Source organism: Mirounga leonina, unplaced genomic scaffold (assembly GCF_011800145.1).
Source record: "Mirounga leonina isolate KUSES-001 unplaced genomic scaffold, KU_Mleo_1.0 Mir_115, whole genome shotgun sequence".
Lineage (NCBI taxonomy): Eukaryota > Metazoa > Chordata > Mammalia > Carnivora > Phocidae > Mirounga > Mirounga leonina.
The window spans coordinates 47,779,217-47,793,373 of NW_023270268.1; the positions used below are offsets into that span (position 1 = coordinate 47,779,217).

General features: G+C 39.8%; 1 pseudogene; it reads right to left on the reverse strand.

Moving 5' to 3' along the window:
* Window positions 1-11,806: 11,806 nt before the first annotated feature.
* On the reverse strand, window positions 11,807-12,622 carry LOC118000063 (annotated as a pseudogene).
* Between the last annotated feature and the right edge of the window lie 1,535 nt (window positions 12,623-14,157).

Consider the following 14,157-nt stretch of genomic DNA (forward strand, 5'->3'; position numbering starts at 1 on the left):
ATTAGTGTGCATGGGGAATATTTTATATGATTTTCTATGATTTTAAAGTAATGTTTATTTATGGTTTTTAAAACTTATAGAAAAATACACTTTATCATGGAATTTAATAAATACTTAAGTAGAAAGTTATCTGGGTGTATCTTTGGAGAATTAGGGTAACGTAAGATCATGAAAACAACAGTGAAAAAATCTGTCACCTCTATAGTTTCTTGGAAAAAAGGATTATGTGACTCGATCTAACACTCGGCAGTATATTGTTGTTTGTTTCTAATTTTTTCTTGTGTTATGTTCTTGATTCTCCAGCCATTCTGTAAGTTATTTTGAGGACCAGATTTTAAATTTCTTTTTTGGATATGAGACACCAAGTATGGAGCCTGTCATATCTATCACCCTCTTAGGGATTAATGTACTTAATCTCTCTTGGGCACACAGTGCCAGAAACACTGGAAAAGTCATCCTAATTTAATGATTTCTTTGTACGTATGTTTCTGATCATGACATGATCCTAGTGATTGCTGTATTACAGCTTAAGTGCAAATTCACTCTTTTTTTGCATGCTCTGTGATAACATAATTGGACCCTGGAAATAATTTCTCCTCTGTCACCCAGCAAGACATTAAGCCTTGTCGGTTGAAGGTGCTAGAAGGAGACCTGACAGTTTGTCCTGTGCTGATTTCCAAAAGGATGCACCTTTCTCCAATATTCAGCTGTAGTGCACTCTTTCTACCTCTCAACTCAAGCTGCAGTAGCATAGCCAGGGGCCCTAGACAGTGTGGGTCCCAGCCTAGGTCTCTGTTGCCAGCCTCATGTATACATATGCCCAGGACCCTGCAAAGCTAGTCATCTAGCAAGCCAGCTCCATGGCCTTTATCCCATGCACACAGATGACCTAGGGTCCCCTGGTCCAAGCCACAGCCAGAAGTGGACTAGACTCCCGCAGAGGGTGGCCTCCCCAGCTCCCAGTGTCATCATTATTTAATGGTCAGCCACTAACCCCACCACCTGGCAAGTTCTGAGGCTTAGCAATTCCTTGTGGAAAGCTCTCCCTACCAACCCACAGGGAAGATTTCTGGCAAGTCCAACCAGCACACCACCACCACAGCGGTTTCCTGGCCATCCAGTGAGCCACCCCAAACCCCTCCTGGATCCCAGCCTGGATCTCAGCCCAGGTGAGACAAGGGCCCTTCCTCAGACATACTATGTCACCCTAGGGAAAGGAGCTGCTCTTTCTATCTGCTACCCCTCTATTCCTTACAATTCTCTTTAACTCTCATAATCGAATCCTCTATTACTTCCATTTTACCATTAATAATTCTTTATATTAAATTTTCCTTGTTCAAAACACCCTGTGCTATCTCCTGACTTGATTCTGAGTAATACAGACATCTTAGTCAGAAAACCACTCTTGATTTGGGTCTTTCTTTACCAACTCAAAGACTGAGAGTGGGGGTAGGGGAGGGGGGATTGTAAGTCATTAATAGCAAAGCTAATCTATATTGAGTACTTTTTACACATGAGGCATGATGCTAGGCACCTGATGGACATATATTTCTTGACCCTCACAATATCTTACAGGTATACATATTAACTCCATGTCAGATGAAGAAACTTGCTCAGATCCCCACAAACAAAGGTGTGACTCCAGTATTTCCCATTACAGGGCTCTGATTTTGAGAAAACACTATACAACCCTCCAAATTACATGATAGCTTAAATTAAAATATAAAGTGGTCTTTTTAAATGTAAAATATTGCTTGCCCTATTATAATATCCTAGGTTTTAAAGTATCCCAATTTTAATAAACGGATAATTATATTAGTATGCTTGGGCTGCTATAACAAAATACCATAGACTGGGTGGGGTTTAAACAATAAAAATGTATTTCTCACAGTCTTGGAAACTGGAAAGTCCAAGATCAATATGCCAGCCAATTCAGTTCTCATGAGAACCCTCTTCCTGCCTTATAGGTAGCCACCTTCTCTCAGTGTTCTCAAGTGGCGAAAAGAAAGCACTCTGGTGTCTCTTCTTCTTAAAAAGACACTAATCCCATCATGGAGACTCTACCCTCATGGCCTCATCTAAACCTGATTACCTCCCAATGGTCCCACCTCTAAATATCATATTGGGAGTTAGGGCTTCAATATACGAATTTTGAGGGGACACAAATATTTAATCTGTAACAGTTATGTCAGAATTAGATACTGGTCTACCATTTTGATAGTAGGCCCCCATTTTTATAAGAAGTGATTTCTAACATGTTAAGGTTAAAGGAGTCAACTAGCAGTCATCTAGATCATTGTCTAAACTTCATGTTCAACAGTCCAATAATTCCATAAAGAATTGGGAGTGAATAATTGTTTATCCAATAAGAACTGTAGTTACTATTTCTAAATATGTTGTCTAATTACTCAGTTAGCGGTTATAAATCCTAATAGTCCTATTGCTATTTGCATTAGGCCCATGAAGAAAATTTTATGTATCCAAACCAACATTTATATGGTATACTATTATAGTCAAACTTAGTTTGCTATATCCATAAAATATCTCCGTTGATTATTATCTTTTAATATCCAAGCTGATATTCCAATTACAGAAAAATGACATTTTTATCTAGGATTATCATTCAAAAGGAGTGGTAAAAAGAACATAAAAACACTAATTTAAGGAGACACATGCACCCTTATGTTTATAGCAGCGTTATTTAACATAGCCAAATTATGAAAGCAGCCCAAGTGTCCATCAATAGATGAATGAAGAAAGAAGATGTGGTATATAGATATAATAGAATATTATTCAGCCATAAAAAAATGAAATCTTGCCATTTGTAACAACATGGATAGATCTAGAAAGTCAATGCTAAGCAAAATAAGTCAGTCAGAAAAAGACAAATGCTACTCATATGCGAAATTTAAGAAGCAAAACAAATGAGCAAAAAGAAAAAAGCAGAGATAGGGAGGGAGCCAAATCAAGAAATAGAGTCTTAATTATAGAGAACAAACTGACGGTTACCAGAGGTGAAGTAGGTGGGGGGATGAGTGAAATAGGTGGGGATGAAGTTGTGCCCTTGTCGTCATGAACACTGTGTGATTAAAATAAAAACTTTTTAGAAAAGGAGTGGTAAATTAATTTGCTAGGCAAAACTAGAAAAAGAGATTACATGCAGAAAAGAAAAATTTACGCTATGTCTCTGATTAATTACCTAAAATATATTTCTGTAAAAGTGAAATCATTTAATAATAAATTCTATTCTATTCTAAATTCTAGCCAATTCAATATTTTATCTATGCACATAATTATATATATACACAACTCTGCCTATTTCTCTCTCAGTTCTATTTTATAACAGCTTCATAAACTTGGGCAGATTTTTTTAATAATAAATAAATCTCTTTAAGCCTCAGCTTCCTTATCAATAAAATGAGTATAATAAAAATTATCTCAGGTTGTGCGGATAAATGATAATAGGCAAACACACATAGAAAGTCTCAAAAAATTTATCTCCTCTATCTTCCTTCTCAGAAGGAGGTGCTCCGCTTGACCAAGAAAAGGAAGACTTGGGGTTTAAGAAACAAGAAATCCAACAAAGGAGGGCAACACAGGGAATCACATCCCATCTCCTGGTGATGGCAAGAATAGCCCAGGAATAACAACTGGGTTAGAGCAGGCAGATGGAGGGTTAGAGGAAAGGTATCACTAATAAAATCAAATCTGGCAGACTGCCTTTCATGTTTGATGACAGCAAGAAGCTATAAATAAGCGATTGATACATAGAGAAGTACATACAAATTATAGCTACTAACTCCAGGGTACTCAATGGTATACAACAAAAGAAAATGAAATAAAAACAGGCTGTATGGCTCAGCTGTGGATAATATTTACAGTCAGTATACTGTCTAAATGCAGTACAGAGCTAACCAAATATATTGGGATGATGGAAGGAGGACTGTGAGAGTGCTCAATCCTCACCTCCCAGAAACAGGAACCATGAGACGATATGGAAAGCTACAAAGTAATCAAGAAATAAAAATATAGGCATGTTTTTTGATAATGATGATAAATCCCAGAAGAAACAGCTAAAAGTCAAATCATTCTACAAAGTGTGCATCAATAAGACAGTTGCAGTCCCTCACCCTGTCCGTTCCCATCTCCAACGTCTCTTTCCCAGAGGAAACCACTTTCACTCCTCATTCCTTTCATTTTCACCTGGTATTTACCACCATATTTCTACAAGATAAGATTAAATTTGTAAAGAGACAGACCGTAGGTTTAACTACCTATCACAGGGTCTTCTAGTCCATGGTAAGCAGTTAGCCCTTCTGTGTTGTTCTTGTGGTTACATGAAGCAAGTCGTCTACGTCATGTTACAAACATCGATATGCACCAGGAGCCACACCCCTAGAACGCTAAAAGATCCCAAAGCGCTATGCAAGGAACCCTGTGCACTGAGAGTCAGCAACTGGACACTTGCTCTACTCTGCCTCCCGACTTGGGCACAGAGAATAAACCGAAGGAAAAGGAAAAGGGAAGAAAGATTTTAAGAATCTGGACATCCTTTCAACTTAAAAAAAAAAAAAAGATCAATAATCCTGGACTGTCCTTTTAAAAGAAAAGCTATACCTTGGAAATACCTGCTGCATTTCAAAGATGTCAGAAAACAACAGCTAACACTTACACAGTACTGATTATTGGCCAAGCCTATTCAAGAAAACAGGCCTATATACAAATTCAATAAATGCGGACAATACGTGGTAAATATACAATTGTATCCCCTTTTTTACAGATGAGGAAATGGAGACACAGAGAGATTAGGTAATTTGTTTGAGATTGCGTACGTAGTATATGTAGGGCCAGGTCTGGAACCCACACAGCCTGACTCTGAGATCACCGCTCTTCAGCCACTACTCACGGAATGAGATCCAGGGACCCCTGCTTGGATCTGTGTCTCTTAGGCACTGATGAGAAGTTAGGCAGGGGAAGACAGGTGTGGAACTCCGCATATGTGGGTATGTGTTGGGGGTGCCATTCAGTACAGGGAGGAGGTGAGTGAGGATGAGCTGGTTGTTATCAGATGATCATTTGAGGTTACTGCTGTGCCAAGGCTATTCTGGACCCAAAGCTACATAGGAAATGTATATGCCATACCTAATAACTTCTCTCATAAACCTAATGCAGCCTTCTGGAATAGAGACCCTCTGCGGCATGAAGGGGGAGAAAATGACATCAAATCAAAGGGGGGAAACGACTTATTTTCTGCTCAAGAGTAGAAAAACTGAACCTAAGGGGCTGCAAAGGCAGAAAGTGTTCAGGGGCTGACCAGGAATGACCATGCTGAATGTGCCCCTACCCATAGAACAGTTAGATGAAGAGAAGGATGAAACATAGAACCCTAGACTAAAAGTGCTCTAAAAAAGAGCATTTCTCAACTCCAGTGAGCTTTAATGGTGTTTCAAAAAGAAAGAAAAAATCACAAGAAGTGAAAAGATCTATTTCCAAGAAATTGATGATTAGGGACCAGAGCTGGGCAAGCCTTCAACAAATCTGTTCAGATTTTTATACATTACCAGTAAAACTGTTCCAAAGCTTGAATGCATTCCTAATCCTCACCTGAGGAGTCTAGCGCATGTTCTAAGATTCCCTGGAGTGACCTGAGAGCACATAATAGACACCTTTGGAAGACAAACAGAATTGTTTTAGTGAAGAATCTCACGGCAGAGCAGCTTAACCACTTGGTCTTTCCCAGCTGTGCCCAGGCACTTGGCTGCCAGCAGAGAGAGAAGAAGCAGAGCTCCTCAGAGACTAACTCAAGAGAGTTCAGCTTTAAGGGAAGAGATCATGATTAACCCCTGGCTAGTAGGTTCTTAAACTTGTCCAATTTCTGCAAAACAAAATATAAATCACACAAGAAGTTGCTCTTTTTAGTTGCCGAAACTAATGCCATGTTGATTCTGTTAAAGACACAGGTGGGCCTTACTTCTGGGACTCTATGGGTCAGTCACAGTCCCTTGTCTGCTAGGAAGCTTGGTCTGGCCAAGGTTGGCCTTGGAAGCCCAGGAGAAGCAGACTCCCCACTGAGCAGGGATCCATCCCAGGACCCTGGCATCACGACCCTGAGCCAAAGGCAGATGCTTAAGCAACTGAGCCACCCAAGAGCCCTTGTTATTGACAACTTTAGGAGGTACTGCTTGATAGAAACTCCTTATATTAGAGGAGAAACTAGGGAATCGAATGAGGACTGTGTCTTCCAGAACCCACAGCAATCAGTAATGATAAAGGGGCAAGAGATGATTTAAACATCTCGCCAGGTCTCTGTCAAGACAGAGGTCTAAGGAACTTACATTTAGAATGTAGATGTGATCAGAGAAACAACAAACTATGTTAGTATCTTAATATGAATATTTTAAGCTGCGAGACATTTTTTAATTCTATCACTAAGTTATGAAACACAGTTTTGGACTGCTTTGAGTAATTAGGAGGGTATTTTTCCTGAAAGTCCCCATGTGTCTATAGTAAAAACATCTGTCCAACATCTGCCAAGAGTAAGAATGCACACATTGAGGAAAATTGCTTTTGTTCATGAACAACAAACCTTCAGTGACAGCCAAAAAAAAAAAAAAATCTAAGCTTTTATTTTGTTGAAATTATGTTTTTGATTTCTGGCATTACAAAAGAAGTATTTAAAATGTAAATTGATTCACAGTGGTCCTGTTAACTGAGGCCAGCTGTGCAGATGAGGACTAGACATCATTTGTTCTCATAGTACTCTTGTTTCCTTTCCCCGGTTCCCTCCACAGGCACCCTCCCAGCAAAAAAAACACGTTCTGCTATCTGCTCGGTATCACTAAGGTGCAAACAAATGAAACCAATTCACAATCGGGGGAAATCCCTGGGGGAAAATGCTTCCAACATTTCATACAAGAGAGATCAAACTTTTATCTATTAAAATGAAAAAATGTACAAATCCTGTGGCCTGGCAAAATTGTTTCTCGATTTCTACCCTCATCTGTCAACATTTCATCAGAGAAGTAGAACCACTAGGAAACTGTATGTATATTTATGTAGGAAATAAATACATATATTTGCCACTGTGGGACCTGACTGCAAAGTCTTTGTGTAGCTGTTTCTGCCTCTGGTGTTGGAGCCTGAAATTCACAGGGCAGGCAATCAGTAAGGAAAGATAGACATTATGTGGGGGAAGGAAGAATGGACTGGAACCTCAGAGGCTGAACCGGAAGCTGCAAGGGAAGATGGGAATCTGCATAAGTCTCTCATCACCACCCAACTTCCCACTTGGATGATTAGAATGTTGTACAGGAGAAGCAGACACTTAGCATCACGGACCTAAACCCAGGAGTAAGAAAAGCTGCATTCGGAGATCAGGCTGGAGCAGGCCTGGAGGTTGCCCCACTTCCCGCCACAGGCAATCACAAGAGCCAGTAGATAGGCTTCAGGCTGTGTGAGCCTCGAAAACATCTGGGCCAGTACTGGGCATCCAAAAATAAAAAAGCATATGGCTCCTGCTAAATTCCACTTTCCAAATCTCATGAAAAATGTCTCTTAGAGTCTGTACTACGTAGGAACTATGTAGGAAAGGGAAACCCAAGAAACATAGCTCCAGCTTGGTAAAGTTGAAAAAAATGCAAAACTGCTGTACTGCCCTAAAGAAATATGCCCAGATAATATGCCTAAGGAATCAAGGGCAGAATATCTATGTTATGTTATATTTATTAAAAATAGGAATAATTTAAAGGTCCCTTAATACCTGAGCTACATCCATATAAGACATATTACAATTCCAACAAATAAGGCTGAGAAACACACTAACATAGAGTTTTTAGCCATAGTGTTGAACATAAAAAGTAAGAGCTGTAGGTACAGTATGATAGCATATTTTTAAAACACATAACGCAAAATATTACCAAATAATTCCATGGGTACATTTGTTCATTTAATCAACACATACTTATCACCTACTATGTGTCAGATACTCTTCTAAACACATAGGATATAGCAAGTTTAAAAAACCCTGGCATCAAGGAGCTTATATTCTAGTTGAGGAGACAGACAATAAAAAGTAAATAAATAAGTAAAACAAGTCATGCTCAGGGGTAATAAATGCTACAGAGGCAAAAAAAAAGCTGGGAAACAGAAGAATGAACAGTGGGGAGGCCAGGAAATGTCTCACTAAGAAGATGGTATGTAAGCAAAGATTTGAAGGAGATGAAAGAGCTAGCTCTGTGGATATCTGGGGGAAGAATGTTCTAGGCAGCAAAACTAACATGCACAAAGACCTGGGGCATGAGCGTGTGGTGTGTGTTGGAGGAATAGCAAGGAGATTAGTGTGGAAATAAATAAGGAGTAGTGGAATCATGATCAGGTCAAACAGAACCTTTTAGGCCATAATACAGACTTGGGATTTTACTCAGAGATAGAAGTCTCCGGAGGGTTTCATGCAGGAAATCTACAGATGGAAACACATCCTCCAGGCTGCTGTGTTAACATAGGGCTACAGGGAGACCAGAGTGCAAATGGACCCCGGTTAGGGTTAGGTGGCTACCACAGTAATGCAGGTGAGAGACTGTGTGGCTGGGCCCCAGATGGTGAGGATAAAGCAGTTGGGTTCTGAATACATTTTCAAGGCAGAGCCTATAAGATTCTCTGACAAACCGTAAGAAAGAGGAGTCAAGGCTAACTCTAAGCAAAACTTGTTAGCCTGAGCAACTGAAGTAGGAGAAGCTGTGAGAGTGGGAGATTCAGAGGAGATGAGTTTTGGACTGGTTAAGTCTGACGCACCCACCAAACATCCTAGAGACGTCAAGTGGCTTGTCTTTTTGAAACCAAAATCTTGCACCCATATTAAAGACAGGCCTGGCTCCTGGAGCTGTAACTTCCACTGGATTACTGTTGCAGTTAACTGGTTTACATGTAACCCCCAGAAGTTCAAAATACTTCCAAGGCACCAAATTTGTACTTGGAAATAAGAAAATACAGCTGACCTTCATTTCTCAGTCATCTTGTCTATACTACCCATACCAGAAAGCAAATTGGACTTAAACTGCCTACTTAACAATAAACACAAACACTGGGGGAAAAGGAGATGGAATTTCGCTACTTTAATTAAATTAATAACCTCCTTGAATTAAATCTTTTTTTTTTCTTTCTTGTTAAAGATAACCATTTGTCTGGCTAAATTATTCAAACATTTAAATGTGTTGATGTAGCTTATTTTTTTGTTCTGCTTTATTAGACTTAGACGGGAAAGAATGATCTATAAGCCCTGTGCCATCATTCTCCTTTTATTTCACAACAAATTTCTGGGTTTGTGAATATTCGTTTCTTGAGGTAAATTCACTGAAATTTACTATAGAGACTGAATGAACTCTAAGGTTCTAGTACTCTGATTGGGTGACTCTAATTACACAGAAACAGTGCAAGGCTAAAATATTTTACCTTGAAGCACTTAAAATATGGATTTTTCAAATATGGATGAATGGTACGAATAGCAAAAACACTTTCAAAAATCAGATACTTGGGGTGCCTGGGTGGCTCAGTTGGTTAAGCCTTCACCTCAGGTCATGATCCTGGGGTCCTGGGATAGAGTCCTGCATCAGGCTCCCTGCTCAGCCGGGAGCTTGCTTCTCCCTCTGCTGCTCCCCCTGCTTGTACTCTCTCTCTCTCTCTCTGATAAATAAATAAAAATCTTAAAAAAATAAAAATCAGATACTTATGTTACTATTTAAGATTTACTTATTTATTTTAGAGGGGGATGGGGAGGAGCAGAGGGAGAGGGAGAGGGAGAAAGAGAATCCAAGCAGACTCCCTGCTGGTATGGAGCCTGACACAGGACTCGATCCCACGATCCCGAAACCAGGACCTGAGCCGCAATCAAGAGTCAGAAGCTCGGGCACCTGGGTGGCTCAGTTGGTTAAGCCACTGCCTTCGGCTCAGGTCATGGTCCTGGAGTCCCGGGATCGAGTCCCACATCGGGCTCCCTGCTCGGCAGGGAGTCTGCTTCTCCCTTTGACCCTCCTCCCTCTCGTGCTCTCTGTCTCTCATTCTCTGTCTCGCAAATAAATAAAATCTAAAAAAAAAAAAAAGAGTCAGAAGCTCAACCAACTGAGCTACTATTTTTAATTTTGTACTATCAATTGCGTTAAATAAATTCCTACGCAATTGTTTCCATTAATATGAAAGAGTCAGCTTGTCTTCTTTCCTTTTTCTTTAGTTCTCAGATATGAGGGACTGTGAGACTAAATAAATCATTATATATTCTACATGCAATTCTCTTGTGACAGCCTTTCAAAAAAGAATTAGGAAGCTTGAATATTAAATGCCAACAATCCATGACTAGGATAAGGTCAGTTTCAAGGATAAAGACATTTTTGAATTGAGCAGTTTGTAACACTTGCATAAAAAACAATTTCAACAATAAGGTTCTGTTATTGTGTATCTAATTTATGAAGAAAGTCATTGCCCTCCAGTAACTTCACTTAAAAAGAGAAAATATACACATTCTCCCTCTGTCTTCCTCTCCCTTCCTCCCTCCCACTCTGTCTCTGTCTCTCCCTCCCACAGATGCACATACACACACACACACACACACTCACACATGCACACACATCACTGAATTGAATGCCAATAGCTTTTTAATTCAGACAAAACACACGTTTTAGCAGATAATACAAGCAAAGCTAGCCTGTTGATAATGTTCTGAAACCTTCCCTTGTGAAAACAATATCTATGTTTGTGTTAGTATTGATTTTCCAAGTTTCAACTGTTAATCAATGTCACAAATCTTTGTGTGAATATGATTAACTCACACTAAATTTTATATTTCAATTATTAAGCCAATTTCACTAGACAACACTTTTTGGGGGCTGAAAAAATTACACATATATTTGGGAGTAATTAACTATTCTTTATCCAAAAGAATAACCAGTTTCTATGCATGTATTAATGAAACCCCTAAAATATGAATAGTTCTAAAAGCACACAGAATTACCATTATTCTCAGAAACACAGGAGCATTTACTGAATGTGGTGAAGTGTGATAATGCATTTTAATTAAATAGCAGAATACCTCATATTTTTCAGGATGCACACTAGGGTGTGTATAATCTCTGGGTCTTTAAAATACTTTATAGAAAGGCATCAATAAAGCACATGGGCAAAATCTTGATAATTAGTAATGGGTGATGTATATATGGAAGTTCATTAACTATTCTCTCTTGTGCATGCTTGAAATTTTTCATAATAAAACAAAATCAATCTACTTGCTTCTATTAGTCAACACCCTTTTTACTAATATTAATAAGAAATTTCAAATACAGAAATGTGATTCTTTAATACTGTGGTTCCTATATTGATGAGGTCTAAAAATATCCTGATCTAGGCTGCATATCTAGGCTGACTGTGTCCAAATAGAGGGTAGGGAGCAACATCTGGGGAAAGGGTACTTTTTCTGGGTACTTTAGGCATGGTAGCATTTAATCCACACAATGACTCTGGAATTTTTTTTTTAAAGACCCAAAAGAAATTTATTCATAAAATTTCTTACTTGACCAGTGGTGAGAACCAAGAAACACTATACCAAGAAATGCTCAACTATGACCCCACTAATAGTCTTTAAGCTGGTTCATACAAGAGAACAACCAGAGCAGCTCTTGATTATTAGGCTAGAAAGAACGTCCTTCAATGTCTTTCAATCGTACAAGGACATACATTTAACCACAGGGGTTTGTGCAATAGCATCGTAGTATCTGTAGACTTAGTTGAGTCACAGCTTCCAGAGTGCTGTTCCTTGTCTGCCTTACATAGCTGTTTCACCACTCTTGCTGATTTCTTTGTTGACTCCTTTCTCTTTTTCTGCTCCCTTACTGGTTTTTGCTTTTTCTCTTTCTCTGTTGGCTCCTTTCTCTTCTGCCCACCCCCTATCAGTTCCTTTCTCTCTTCCATGGTTGCCTTCTTTCTCTTCTTCTTTGTCACGAACACTAGTGTAAACTGCTTTGTTACAGCCTTCCCGGTTCCGAGCAATTTCAATGGCAAAAAATTGCATCCTGGGGGCAAAGATGGTGTTTTCCTCAGTTTAACCCTGGGAACAATCCAGTCGCTGCAAAGTACCATAGTTGAAGTCTTCTACAATCCCGTCAAACTTCAAGCAGAATGGCCTCCACTTCCCTTTAGCTGATTCTGATTTGAGTTCTTCTGGATCCAACACATCTATCCTGAGTTTCTCAAAATTTTCCCAAAACTCTGAGTAGATTTGGTCATCCACTTTGGTGAGTTTCAGGAACTGCGTGGGTCAACTGATGATATCAGCTTATAGTAGACGTCAGCATGCTGCATTGCTTTTATGGCCCAAGCCATCTCAATTTCAGGATCGTTGCCATAAGACCCAGCTGGGAGAGAAAGAGCATGTGCTGCGGACACCAGTTCCCCAGAAACCGGCTCAGCAGTTCCACTAGTCGTCTCCATGTTGCACCCCACAAAGCAATCGACTCTGTTGATGCAAAAACTGGGGCCCAGAAAGAGATTAAGTAACTTGCCAAATCCACACAAATAGTAAGCGTTGAAATTGGAATGTGACTCTAGATTTGAGAACTTCTCAATTTTATTCTGTCTTAACCAGACTTGTGGGTACCTAGGGTAAATTTCTGAAGAAATTTCAACCACCACCATAATGTTAATAAAAACACTAAAGCACAATTGTGATCTTGCGTCTTTGCTGCTAAAGACCTTTAAATGTCCCTTATTAGCTAAGAGAGAACATCAATTCTGAGGAGGCTTACCATGTGTGCTCTTAATAAATGGCCCCAGGCCTGCCCATCTGACTTCAATCCCCACAAGCCCTCCATATACACTGTGATGGTTAATTTTATGTGTCAGCTTGACTGGGCCATGGGGTGCCCAGACATTTGGTTAAACATTATTCTGGGTGTGTCTGTGAGGGTTTTCTGGATGGGATTCACATTTGAATCAATAGACTGAGTAAAGCAGATTGATCTTCTCAATGTGGGTGGGCTGCATCCAATCCACTGAAGGACTGAAGAGAACAACAAGGCAGAATAAGAGAGAATTTGCTCTCTCTGCCTGAATGTCTTCAAGTCAGGACATTGGTCTTCTGCATTCGGATTTGGACTCAGACTTGAATTTACATCATCAGCTGTCCTGGTTCTCAGGTCTTTGGACTCAGACTAGAACTGTACCATTGGTTTTCCTGGGTCTCTAGCTTCCTGACTGCAGATCCTGGGACTTCTCAGCTTTCATAACTGCGTGAGCCAACTCCTTATAATAAATCTCAATCTCTAACTCTCTCTCTCTCTTTCATATATGTCTATTATAATTGTTAACAAAATACTATAGAAATATGTACATTAGGGGCATTATCTGGTGAGATCCCAGACAGAAATGAGGAATATGTTATAGGAAACTGGAGGAAGGGCAATCCTAGTCATAAAGTAGCAAAGACCTCGCTGAATTCTGTTCATGGTCTAGTGTTGTTTGGAAGATAGAATTTGCAAGTGACGAAATTGCATATTTAGCTGAGGAGATTTCTAAACAAGTGTTTAGAGTCAGTTCCTCCTCATTGCTTGTACTAAAATGCAGGAAGAAAGATGAAAAGAAACTAAAACTTGACGATTTGGAAAGCTCTCATCCTGCCCATATTGCAAATAATGAGAAAGTGTGTTTAGGAGAGAACACCAAAGGCTGGATTATCACTCGGTAAGGAGATTATAGGGTTGCATGTGTAGGGATATTGCCAGATTAGACTAAAAGCAAGGGAGACAGAGACAACTTCTAATCAAAGCTATAGGAGTGGGATCATCCAGAGCCACGGGGGATGGACTATCTGGGTGGCATCCTTAAGGGTGGCATCCACACCCAGCAGAGCCATGGGGCAGGTCTGCCACCCCTAGGGACCCAGAAGGTGAAGGAACCAAAAGGGGTTAATCTTGAGCCTTGGGATCTGATGGAGTTTACCTTGCTGGGTACTGGATTCCTTTGAGACCCATCATCCCTTTCTTCCCTCTGATTTCTCCCTTTTGTAATGGGAATGTTTATCCTACACCTGTCCCAGCACTGTACTTTGGAAGCACAAAACTTATCTGGTTTCACAGTGTGATACTGTGATTTATCATAAGAAATACACATGTGACTCTC